This window comes from Halichoerus grypus, chromosome X (assembly GCF_964656455.1).
Source record: "Halichoerus grypus chromosome X, mHalGry1.hap1.1, whole genome shotgun sequence".
Taxonomy (NCBI): domain Eukaryota; kingdom Metazoa; phylum Chordata; class Mammalia; order Carnivora; family Phocidae; genus Halichoerus; species Halichoerus grypus.
Genome location: NC_135727.1, coordinates 59,533,086 through 59,546,973, shown reverse-complemented (window position 1 = coordinate 59,546,973; position 13,888 = coordinate 59,533,086). Strand labels below are relative to the sequence as shown.

Sequence of the window (13,888 nt, the reverse complement as noted above, 5' to 3'; positions counted from 1 at the left end):
CCCTGTTCCTTTCTAGTTTTTGTTGCTTTTGGTCTTCCTTTCCCACTCAAAGGGTCCCTTTCAATATTTAATGCAGAGCTGGCTTAGTATTTAAGAACTCCTTTAGTTTTTGTTTGTCTCAGAAACTTTCTCTCCTTGTATGCTGAATGATAGTCTTGCTGGATAAAGTATTCTTGGCTGCATATTTTTCCCATTCAGCACATTGAATATGTCATGCCGCTCTCTTCTGGCTTTTTTTGTCAGGTTTTTGTGGAAAGACCTGCTGTAAACCTGATTTGTCTTCCTTTGTAGGTTAGGAATTTTTGTCAGGTTTTTGTGGAAAGATCTGCTGTAAACCTGATTTGTCTTCCTTTGTAGGTTAGGGATTTCTTTTCCCTTGCTGCTTCAGGATCCTTTCCTTATCTCTATAGTTCCAAAATTTACTACAATATATGTTGGTGTTGGCCTGCTTTTGTTGCATTTGGTGGGAGTTCTCTGTGCCTTCTGGATTTGGATGTCTGTTTCTTTCCCCAGACTAGGGAAGTTTTTAGCTATTGTTTCCTTAAATAAAACTACTGCCCCCTTTCCCCTCTCGTCTGAGTCTCCTATAATATGAATGTTATTATACTTTATGGTGTTGCTGAGTTCCCTAAGTCTACCTTCTTTATCCAATACTTTTCTTTCCCTCTTCTTTTCAGCTACATTATTTTCAATAATTTTATCTTCTATATCACTGATTCTTTCCTCTGTTTCATTCATCTTCATTGTTATTGTATCCAGTCAGTTTTGCATCTTGATTAAGCATTTTTAATTTCAGTCTGACTAGTTTTTTGTTCTTTTATCCCTGCAGGAAGGGATTCTCTCATGTCTTCTATCCTTTTCTCAAGCCCAGCCTGTATCCTTAAGATTGTTTAAAATCTGGTTTAGGCATATTACTTATATCTGTTTTGATTAGATCACTGGCCATGACCTCTTCATGTTTTCATTTGGGGCAAATTCCTCCATCTTGGCATTTTGTCTAGGTCAGTTTTTATTTTGTGTGTGTGTATATGTTAGGAAAGCCTGTTAAATTTCCTACTCCTGAGAATAATGGCTATGTTAAGAAGAGATCCTATAGTGTCCAGGGCCTGGCACTTCAGGAGGTCATTCAGAGTGTGCACTCTGTTGTTTTGTTTTGGCTTCTCTTTCCCTCAGGTCAGTCCTCTGCAGAGTTTCTCCTTAATAACAGTGGGGAGTATTTGGACCTTGTCCAGTGTGTGGTGTTTTAAATAGGCTTTTTTTTTTGTCTGCTTGTTAAAATAAGCCTGACCCTATTTCCACTAGAGCTGAAGTTTGCAGCACTCTATGATCAGTAGGTTTGGTGCATGTGGGGGTTTGTGCTGGTCTTCTGGGGGAGGGGCCTACTGCTCTTATCAGGCTGACTTGCCCTAGTAAAGATGCACCTTGCAGGGAGCAGTGAGGTGGGGGTTAGTTAAATGGCTCCAGCCTCCACTGAGGGGCACAGTGTTGAACACTGAAGTCTGTCGGTGCTGATGGGTGGGGCAAGGGGAATTGTGTCACTCTGTTGTCTTGTCCCCAGACTAGAGAGTTTAAGCCTGCAGCTGTTCAGGAAGCCCTCACAGAAGAGCATACAATCTCCCCTTCTTGTGTCCCTGACTTCCATCAGAACCCTGCTTTCACCCTGTGTCTGTGCCATCTGCCTGCCTGGTGGTGCAAAGCTCCTGTGTTTTATCTCAGGTGCACAGCTGGGTTTCAAAAACTCCAAATTTTAGGGACCTAGAGTGGTGTAGACCCATGCTGATCTTCTGGGGGAGGTTTCCCCATGCAGTTGCTGGTGCAGGTTTGTCCCAGATAAGCAATCTCATGACCATGCAGGGCCTGGGAGCTTATGGTAAAACACAGCCACAAGCTGGCTTCCAGGTTAGCTTCCTTCAGCAGGTGCCTCTGCTGCTATGCTAATTAACACGGTCACTCAATTGTGCCCACCTGTCTCTTTTGATCCCTGAGAGGCAGTGCCACCTCTCCCAAATGCACTTTAAGAAGGGGAACTTTTTCTTCTGGTGCATGAGAGAGATCCCATGAGATCCTCAGACCATGCTTTCTGATTTGGGCCTCTGACCTCCTTCCCCATATAAGAAGCACTAAGCCCACCACACATGACCCGGGTGATGGCTTGAACTTTTAAAACTTCAGAATTTGAGCTTCCCTGCTTGTAAAAACTTGTGATAATCAACCCCTCTTCTTTTCCCAGTCAATGGTTTCAAGGAAGAGTTTTTCTTGTGCAATCCACTGCATGCTGCTTTCTCTATCTCTCTCTCTGTCTTCTCTCTCCATGATCAGAGATCCTTCCCCCAACAGCACCTGCAATTCTTTTCTCCCCAAAATCAACTCCCTGCAGCTTCTACCTTCCACAATTTGGCCTTTTTTCTCCCTCTATATGTACGGTTTGTTCTCAGGCCTCTGATAAATTTCTTGGGTGTTCAGAATGATTAGATAATTATCTAGCTATTTTCAAGGGACAAGGCAAGCATAGGATCCCCCTACCACTCCAACATCTTAACTCCCATCCTTTCACTTTAAATCTGAATGTATCTTTCAGTCTGAAGTAAATCTCTTGTAGGCAGCATAGCATATGGATTGATCTTGCTTTTTCATCCATTCAGTCACCCTATGGGTTTACATTGGAGCATTTAATCCATTTACATTCAAATTAATTATTGATAGGTATGTACTTATTGCCATTTTGTTACTTCCTTCAGGACTGTTTTTGTAGTTCTTCTCTGTTCCTTCCTGCTTTAGCTTTCTTCCCTTGTGGTTTGCTTGTTTTCTTTAGTGATATGCTTGGATTCTCTCTCTCTTTTTTTTTTCATATCTCTAACAGGTTTTTAATTTGTGGTTCCATTAGGTTGATATATAACATCCTATGAATATAGCAGTTTATATTAAATTGATGGTTGCTTAAATTTGAACCCATTCTAAAAGCACTAAATTTTTACTTCCCCTCATGTTTTATGTATATGATGTGACACTTTACTTTTTTTTTTTTTTTTTGGTGAAAAAATTTATATTTAGATTTAGCCAGCTGGACTCAGTTTAGATGATTCCAATTTTGTTGGCAACATCCAAAGCATCATAGTCAGGAGCCAGTCGAACATATGCCTTCTTCTTTCCATCAGGCCTTACCAAGGTGGTGACCTTGGCCACGTCAATGTTGTAGAGCTTCTTCACAGCCTGTTTGATCTGGTGCTTATTGGCCTTTACATCCACAATGAACACATGTGTGTTGTTGTCTTCTGTTTTCTTCATGGCTGACTCAGTAATCAGGGGGAACTTGATGATGGCATAGTGATCAAGCTTGTTTTTCCTGGGGGCACTCTTTTGAGGATATTTGGGCTGCCTCCGCAGGCTCAGTGTCTTGGGTCATCAGAATGTAGGTGACATGTGGATCTTCTTTTTTTTTGTGACTGCAGATGCCTTTCAGCACTGCTTTCTTGACCTTCAAAGCCTTTGCTTTGGCTTTGGCTTTGGGAGGGGCAGGGGCTTCCTTCTTAGCCTTTGGTGCCATCTTCATAAAAGGCTACATTCTTTTATTTTATGAATCGTATGACAAATTTTATACATAAAATTGATTTTACTGCTTTGTGCTTTAACCTCCATATTGGTTTTATAAGTGTCTTATCTACTGCCTTTATTATGTTTGTATTTACCTATGAATTTTTTTTTCTTTTGTATTTTTCTTACTCTTCATATGACCTTTTCTTTCTAGTCAAAGATTTGCTTTAACATTTCTTGTAAAGCTGGTTTAGTGGTGATGAATTTATTTAACTTCTGTTTGTTTGAGAAACTCCTTATCTCTTCTTCTGTTCTGAATGACAGCCTGTTGGATAGAGTATTCTTGCCTGTAGGTTTTCTCCTGTCAGCACTTTGAATATATCATACCATTCTCAAGGTTTGCAGTTTCTGCTGAAAAATCAGCTGATAGATTTATGGGATTTTCCTTGTATGTAACTGTTTTTTTTTGTTTTTGTTTTTGTTTTTCTCTTGTTCCTTTTAAAATTCTCTCTTATCCCTGCTTTTTACGATTTTAATCATTCTGTGCCTTGGTGTGGACCACTGTGGGTTGATTTTGTTGGGGGCTGTCTGTGTTTCTGGATCTGGATTTCTGTTTCCTCCCCCAGATTCAGGAATTTTTCAGCTATTAGTTCTTTAAGTACATTTGCTGCCCTTTAATCTCTCTCCTCTCCTTTTGGGATTTCTATAATGCAGATATTATTAAGCTTGATGATTTCACTGAGCTTTCTTACCCTGTGCCCATTTATTTTTTATTTTTTTCTGCTTCCTCTGGACTACTTTTTTTCCCTCTAGTGTATTTTTTAATTTCAGGTATTGAGTTCTTCACCTCTGATTGGTTCCTTTTTATATTTTCTTTTTGTTTAAAGTTTCACTGAGATCCTCCACTCTTTTCTGAAATCCAGTATCTTTGGGATCATTACCTTGAATTCTCTGTCAAACTTCACTGAAATCCTCCACTCTTTTCTGAAATCCAGTGACTTTATGATCATTACCTTGAATTCTCTGTCAAGCATACTGCTTATCCCCGTTTCATTTAGCTGTTTTGCTCTGATTTTGTCCTGGTGTTTCATTTGGGATATATTTTTGTTTCCTAGTTTTGTCTAACTCTCTGTGTTTGTTTCTATGTATTAGTAAAGTCAGCTGTATCTCCTGAAAGTAGTGATGTTATGAAGAAAATGTCCTGTTGTGCCCTGTAGTGCAAAGTCCCCTTTTCACCAGAACCAAGCCCTTCAGGGATGTCTCTAAAGTGTGTTGTGTGCACCCTACTGTTGTGGTTGAGCCATGTTTGCTTTTAGCTTGTAATTGGATCAGACTCTGTACCTGCCCTCAGCCCATTTGCCAGGCAGGGCTGTGATCACACTGAACTGCAGGTAGTTCTTCCTCCATTTTCCCCTGAGAGACTTTTGTTGGTACCTATATTTGGACCAGATTTTTGCCCCCAGTGTGACTGTGGGGATTGCAGTGACCTCAAACTACAGGGCTCTCTCCTTAAGCTTCCCCTGTGAGGTTTTCTTGGTGGCCTAGCAATCAGATCAGGGCTAGCAATCAGATCAGATGTTTGCCCCAGCCCATTGTGGAGGCTGCAATAGAACTAGTGTGTGTGGTTACTTTCCCCTATCCTTAAGACAAGAGTCACTTTGGAATGGTGCTGGTCACTGTTGGGGCCTCTTCCAGAATGAGACACAATAAGCACCACTTTGTAGGGCCTCCTGCCAAGTGGGATGGGTTGGATAGGGTAAGTCTCCAGGACGATGCTGGGGTAAGGGGTATGATCTTAGCAGCTAGGTGCCTTTCCCTACCAGGGCTGATTGCAGGATGAGACCTGGCTAGAGCCACTTTGTAGGGACTCTAGCTGAATTGGGGGGTTAAATGGGGAAGATCTACAGGAGAACACAGGAGTGGGGTGTGCAGTGTTAGCAAGCTTTGTGGGGAGTGTTTGCACTGGTTCCTGCAGGTGTCTGGGCATCTATGCTGGGAGTACAGGGGAAAATGGTGCCTGCCACCTCTTTTGTTCTTGGAGAAGTTTCTTAGTATTCTTGCCCCTCTAGTGCATGTTTTGAAATTAATAAATAAGTTTCCTTCCCCTATGCCTCAGGCACATTTCAAACTGCTGCTTCTATGCTGTATCTCAGTAGGGTTGTTTTTATGCTGTTTCTCTACAGGCAGTGACTCAGTTTCCTATTGTCTTCAGGCTCTCCCAGAACTGAGCCAGCTTATTTTTAACGTACCCAGGGTTAAGCCCCATTGATTGTAAAAACTTCTGACCTTAAACCCCACTGGTTTTAAAAGTCAAATGTTTTGGGAACTCATACTCCCAGTGAAGGTTTCCCATGTCTGGAGTGCCTGATGTGGGGTCTGTTCATCTCCCCTTTTTGTGCTTGTATTGTCCCTTTCATTTGTGGTTAGACTCACTGTGAGTTTTGTTCTCAACCCGGTCTCTGTCTCTCTTACCATTTTCTATGTGGCCTCCTCTCTCTGATTAACAGTGGAGAGTCTGTTCTGCCAGTCTTCAGGTCATTTTCTGGGTTGATTGCACTGATGTGACTGTTATCTAGGTGTATCAGTGGGACAAAGTTAGCTTAGGTTCCTCCTACTCTGCCATATCCCCAGGCTTCTCCTGAAAAGTTCTTTATACTCCACTTACTGAGGTAGAAAACTAATGCTATGTTTAGAGAATTTGTTTCCCATTCTTTTTTCTTTTTACTTAGATATAATTGACCTATAACATTATAATAGTTTCAGATATACAACATAATGATTCAATATTTGTATCTATTGAGAAATGATCATCACAATAAATCTAGTTAACATCCATCACCATATATAATACAAAATTTTTTCTTAAGATGAAAATTTTTAAGATCTACTCTCTTAGCATTGTCAAATATACTATACAATATAATGAACTATAGTCACCATGATGTACATTACATCCTGATGATTTAATTGTTTTATAACTTGATATTTGTAATTGTTAACTGTTTTCACCTACTTCATCCATTCCCCAGGCTCCACACATTTACAACCACCAATCTGTCCTCTGTATCCATCCTCTTGTTGTTGTTGTTGTTTTTTAATTTTCCACATATAAGTGAAATCATACAGTATTTGTCTCTCTCTGACTTACTTCACTTAGCATAATTCCTTCAAGTTTCATACACAGTACAAGATTTTCTTCTTCTTCTTTTTTTTTTTTTTTTAAAGATTTTATTTATTTATTTGACAGAGAGAGACATAGCAAGAGAGGGGACACAAGCAAGGGGAGTGGGAGAGGGAGAAGCAGGCTTCCCGTGGAGCAGAGAGCCCGATGCGGGGCTCAATCCCCAGACCCTGGGATCATGACCCGAGCCGAAGGCAGACGCCCAACGACTGAGCCACCCAGGCGCCCCAAGATTTTCTTCTTTTTATGGCTGAATTATACTGCATTGTGTGTGTGTGTGTGTGTGTGTGTCTGTGAGATTTTACTTTCTTTGAATATAATCAACACACAATGTTATATCAGTTTCAGATGTACAACATAGTGATTTAACAATTTTGTACATTATGCTATGTTCACCACTAGCGTAGCTACCATCTGTTGCTATACATCACTACTACAGTATAATTGACTGTATTCCTTATGCTGTGCCTTTTATTCCTGTGACTTATTATTCCATAACTTTTGGAGTCAAATCCAAAAAAAAAAAAAAACTCACCAAGACTAATGTCAAGGAGTTTATTGTCTATATTTTCTTCTAAAAGTTTTATGGTTTAGTGTCTTACATTTAAATCTTTAATCATTTTTGAGTTAATCTTTGTGTATGGTGTAAGATAGTGGTCCAGTTTCACTCTTCTGCATGTGACTGTCTAGTTTTCCCAACACCATTTATTGAAGACACTGCCATTTCCTCATTTAATATTCTTGGCTCCTTTGTCATAACTAAATTGACTGTATGTGTCTGGGTTTATTTCTGATCTCTCTATCCTGCTCCATTGATCTTCTTTGTTTTGGGGCCATAGTACCATACTATTACAATTACTATAGTTTTATAGTATAGTCTGAAATCAGGTAGCATGAGACTTGCAGCTTTATTCCTTTTTCTCAAGATTACTTTTTAACTTTTCAGGATCTTTTATAGTTTCATGCAAGTTTTAAGATTGTTCTATTTCTGTGAAAAATACCATTGGAATTTTGATAAGGATTGTGTTAAATCTGTAGATTGCTTTGGGTAGCATGGACAAATTAACAGTATTAATTCTTCCAATCCATTAGCATGGAATATCTATTTATAATTTGTCTTTTTCAATTTCTTTCATCAATGTCTTATAGTTTTCCAAATCCACGTCTTTCACCACCTTGGTTAAATTTATACCTGAATATTTTATTATTTTTGATGCAACTATAAGTGGAATTGTTTTCTTCATTTTTGTTTCTGCTAGTTCATTATTATTGTGTAGAAACACAACAAGTTTTTGTATATGGATTTTGTATCCTGCAACTTTATTGAATGCTTTTTGTTAGTTCTAGCAGATTTGGGGGGAGTTAATGTTTTTAATGTATTATATCATTTTATCTGCAAGTAGATACAGTTTTACTTCTTCTTTTCCAATTTGGGGGACTTTTTTATTTGGATGAATATTTAATTGAATTATAATTAACATACGGTGTTATATTAGTTTCAAATATACAATATAATGTTTCTGCAATTTTATACATTACTCAGTGCTCATCATGACAAGTGTACTGACCATCTGTCTCCAAATATTTTTACTATCTTGACGATATTTCCTATGGTACACTTTTATCTCTGTGATTTATTTATTTTGTAAATGGAAGTTTGTATCTCTTAATCCCCCTTCTCTTTGTCTGATTTGGATGACTTTTATTTCCTGTTCATACCTAAATGCTCTGGCTAGGACTTCCAATGCTGTGTTGAATAAAAATGATGAGAATGGTCATTCCTGTGTTATACCTAATCTTAGAGGGAAAATGTCCAGTTTTTCACCATTGGGTATGATATTAGTTGTGGGTTTTGTCTTATATGGCCTTACTTACATTGAGGTACACTCTCTCTATACCCAGAGTGTTGAGTTATTGTAAGTGAATGTTGAATTTTTTCACATGTGTTTTCTGCATCTATTGAGATGATTTTTATCCTCTGTTTCATTAATGTAGTGTGTAATATTGATTTGCAGGTGTTGGCCCATCCTTGCATCCCTGGAATAGATCCCCTTTGGTCACGTTGTATGATCCTTTTAATATATTGTTGATTTCAGTTTTCCTAATATTTTGTTGAGGACTTTTTATCTATATTTATCAGAGATATTGGCCCGTAATTTTCTTTTTTTTTTTTTTGGTATCTTTGTGTGGTTTTAGTATCAGGTTATGTTGGCCTTATAAAATGAGTTCAGTAATGTTACTTATTCTTCTGTATGTTTGGAAGAGTTTGAGAAAGATTGATATTAGTTCTTTAAATGTTTGGCAAAATTCTCCAGGGAAGACCTCTGATCCTGAACTTTTGTTCATTGGGAGGTTTTTGATTACTCATTCAATCTCCTCACTAGTAATGAGTCTGCTCAGATATTTTATTTCTTTCTGATTCAATCTTATAATGTATGTTGCTAGGATTTATCAATTTCTTCTTCATAGTAGTCTCTTAAAATCCTTTGCATTTGTGTTGTAACAGTGTGCTGCCTTTTTCCACTCTGATTTTATTTATTTGACACTTTTCTATATTTTTCTTGGTGAATCTAGTTATAGGTTTATCAATTTTGTTTATCTTTTCAAAACACTAGCTCTTAGTGTCACTGATTTTTTTCTATTATCTTTTTAGTCTCTATTTCATTTATTTCTGCTTTGATAATTGCTATTGCCTTCATTCTAGTAAATTTGGGCTTTAGTTGTTCTTTTTTAATTTCAGTTCAATTTAGTTAATGTATAGTGTATTATTAGTTTTAGGGATATAATTTAATGATTCATCAGTTGCATATAACACCCAGTGCTCATGATATCAAGTGCCCTCCTTAATGCCTATCACCCAATTACCCCATCCTCTGACCGACCTCCCCTCCAGCAACCCTCAGTTTTTTTCCTATAGTTAAGAGTCTCTTATGGCTTGCCTCACTCTCTGTTTTTATCTTCTTTTATTCTCCCTTCCCTTCCCCTATGTTCATCTGTTTTGTTTCTTAAATTCCACATATGAGTGAAATCATATGGTATTTTTCTTTCTCTGACTGACTTATTTCACTCAGCCTAATACCCTCTAGTTCCATCCACAACACTGTAAATGGCAAGATTTCATTTTTTTTGATGGCTGAGCAACCCGTTCTTTATCCATTCATCTGTTGATGGACATCTGGGGTCTTTCTATATTTTGTATATTATTTTTAATTTGTCAAGTTATATTTTAATTTCTCTATTGATTTCTTCTTTGACACATTGGTTATCTAGTAGCATGTTTTAAAATCTCCACATAATGTAAATTTTCCACTTGTTTTGTATTTTATTTATAATACGATTATGGTCAGAAAAGATGCTTAATATGATTTCAATCTTTCTAATTTTTTAAGACTGTTTTATGACTTAACATATGATTTATCCTGGAGTATTTTTCATGTGCAAATGAAAATAATATATATTTTGTTGCTTTTGTTTACAATGGTTTATATATATCTGTTAAGTTTATTTTGTATAATGTGTTGTTTAAGATTGATGTTTCCTTATTGATTTTTTTCTTATGATCAATTTTTTTCTTTGTATAATTTTTTTACTGACAAAAGTAATACAAATTTATTATAACAATTAAAATAATACAAAATATGTTAAAAAATTAATAATACCCTATGCTCACTCTTGTATGCCTAACTTCTTCACACATCCATCCCTAGCCTTGTGTTCATTTTTTCTTTTATACAATCTCCTTGTACATACAAGTACATGTAAGCAGATAGATAATTTTTTTGACTAAACTGAAATCATACATATGCAGTACTTTATAACTTACTCCTATGCTTGACAATATCCTGGTTATCCCTATAAGTCAGTTGATATATATCTAATGGTATTGCCTTTAGTTCCAACTTATTTATGAAAGCACACACATAATTTTACACTCCAAGATGCCATACATTCTGGATTTGCCTTACATCAGTTTTTTTTTTAAATTTTTTTTTGTTCTCCCACTCCCCATTTCTACCCTCATTCATTTCTACTTCTTTTCTTTTCTCCAGATAACATTTAACAACATCCTACTATGTATCATTCCTTATTTTTCTCTAAGATTCACTTTATCATATCAAACCTTGAAATACACACACACACATACACACACACGGGGGAGAGGAGTGTTGCAGAGAGCAGAAGAAAGAGTGATGTTTTGTTAGTTTTATTTAAAGGCAATAAAATAATACATACTTCTCTGCAGCTAAGTTAGCAATAGATGTTACAGCTCTTCCTCTGCCATTATAATGGATGCATAATACTTCACTGATACTTTAACTTACATTTCCCTGACTACTAGTGAATTTGAATATATTTGGAATGTACTTTGTCCACTTTTGTTTGATCATTTGAGAATCATGCCTTTGTAGCCTCTATTTTTCTCATGAGTTATTTATATCATTTGCCAGTTTATAACTTCTTTATTATAGATGTTATATTATTATAGATATTAATCTTCATTTTTCTTCTTTGTTGTATTTTCCCCAACTCTCATATATCTATTGCTTTTTGTTTGTTTGTTTTTTGCAATGCAAAAATTTATAAATCTTTATATGGCCAAATATATGTAATAATTCTTTTTTTTTTGTTCTTGGCTTTCTACATTGGTGAAAATTATCTTCTTCATAAGGTAGTTTCAACAGGGGATAAAAAAAAAAGGTAATCCTATAATAAATAATAAGCTTTCATCAAGTCCCAAACTCTGAGCATTGTGATAATCAAGGTTCTTGTGTCCTAAAATGTGTTAGCAAAAATTTCCTGATCTCCCTCAAAATACCTAAATAAGTTGAAAATGGAGAGCATCATAAATGTTGTATAATGTAGTTGCTACTTCCTACAGCTTTGGACTCAGACAGCTTTGATTTTAATTCTTACTCTATCACTTAGTTGCAGAATACCTCTGCATAACTTTCTTAATCCCTTGGAATATCATTTTCCTCAAGTGTAAAAAGGGACATTAATAAGACCTTCCTTATAGGAAAATGAAGCATGTAAATTGCTTAGTAATATATCTAGGTTTGTATTATACATATTCATAGAGTCTTACTCATATGAAGATTTCTCCAATAATGATGTATATAGATTTTTAATTTCCTTTTGGCAATATGAACACAAGGTAAAAGAAACCAATTCAGTACAAAATGTTAAGTCAAAAAATAAATCAATATGTTAAGTATCACCCTCTTATCAATAGAAACAGTCAACTGATAGCTTATTTTATTTTCCAGAAGATATTTCCATTTATGGAGCACCCAGAAATTATATGATATTATACACAATACTAGCATTTGATTAAATAGCTTATATTGTCAATTACTACAGTTAATTAGGAGTCAAATGAAGGCAAATCAAATAACCAGAAAAAACAAAGAAGGAGGCTGCAAAATTATTCATTGTTTCTATTCAATGAAAGAAGATGTTGTTTGTAAAACTGGAATCCACCTCAGAGTGCTTAGTCTATACAAAATTAGCTAATACACAAATTGAAGTTAAATACATAGGAGCTATAGAACTGTGGGGATTCTATAATTTCCCCCCTAAAACACATGTTTCATGATAAAGTAAAACAAGTAAATCCTTTTCCTATTCTTGGCTTGTTTCTTCATCTCCAAAATGAGGAATTTAGCTAAATGAGCTATAAATTGAAGTTGGAGTGAATAGCACAGAGGCAAGTGTTTTGTGTTTTCTAATGGAGTCTAAGAGAGGTAGGCCATATGTCTGCCCATAGTTTGGATGGAAGAGGAATAGAATACCCTTGATGAGGTAGTATAGGTGGCTAAACTACTGGAATACAAGACAAAATAATGGCATCAAATTAAAATTATTCTCATGAAATCTTTCTCAGGAAAGGATAATGGAATTCTTAAGTACTACTATGATTTCTAGAGTTTAAAATACAATTTTAGAGTTGTATTTACAATATATACTTATGGGGGCACCTGGGTAGCACAGTTGTTTAAGCATCTGACTCTTGATTTTGGCTCAGGTCATGATCTCATGGTCATGAGATCAAGCCCAATGTCTGGCTCTACGCTTAGTGTGGAGTCAGCTTGAGATTCTCTCTCCTTATCCTTCTGCCCCTTCTGCTCATGCTCTCTCTCTATCTCTCTCTCTCTAAAATAAATAAATAAATAAATCTTTAAAAGAAACAATATATACTTATGACATAAGGGGTCATTTTTTTTTCTGTCACTATCATTACTTGATTTGATCTATTTTTTCAAAAGCCACAATTGCTGTAATTTAAAGCAGTATCACCATATTTGAAGATAAGATATTCAAGTACCAGTAAAATTGTCTAGGCAAACATAGGCACATATGAATGTGAATCTGCATTTAGTTTGGTGGCTACTTCCATATCTCTAAATAATATATTTATATGGTTACTTATCAATTTTATACGTTTTCTAATGACATCTTTCCATAATGGGTGAATATTTTGTTCATATGCACCATCTCTTCTCCTCTTTTCCTAAATATGGTTCTTTGTTTTTAGTTCCTTTATTATCTTTGTAACTTTAAATACTTTATTTGAAATTTTTTCTTAGTACTCTTATTACTCTTTTTTTTTTAAAGATTTTATTTATTTATTTGACAGAGAGAGACACAGCAAGAGAGAACACAAGCAGGGGGAGTGGGAGAGGGAGAAGCAGGCTTCCTGCCGAGCAGGGAGCTCGATGCGGGGCTCGGTCCCAGGACCCTGGGATCATGACCTGAGCTGAAGGCAGAAGCTTAATGACTGAGCCACCCAGGCACCCCCTCTTATTACTCTTTAGTTCTCCTTTCCTATTCCTTTTCTCTAGTTCTTTTATTTTATATTTTTCATTGAACTATGATTGAAATACAATATATATTAGTTTCAAATTTATCTCAGTTATTTGATAATTTTATACATTACAAAATGATCACCACTGCAAGTCTTCTTTCCATCAATCACCATACAAAATTATTACAATGTTATTGACTATATTTGTTATGCTGTACATTACATCCCCATGACTTAATCATTTTAAAACTGGAAATGTGTAGGTCCCTTTTAGCTATGTCACCCATCCCTCTACCCCCTCCCTTCTGTCAATTATCAGTTTGCTCTCTGCAACTATAAGTCTACTTCTATTCTTGTTTTATTGGTTTGTT

The 13,888-nt window shown here is 36.1% G+C and overlaps 1 pseudogene; it reads right to left on the bottom strand.

The window, feature by feature from the left end:
- Positions 1-3,008: 3,008 nt before the first annotated feature.
- LOC118534189 (large ribosomal subunit protein uL23 pseudogene) lies at positions 3,009-3,550 on the bottom strand (annotated as a pseudogene).
- Positions 3,551-13,888: the final 10,338 nt, after the last annotated feature.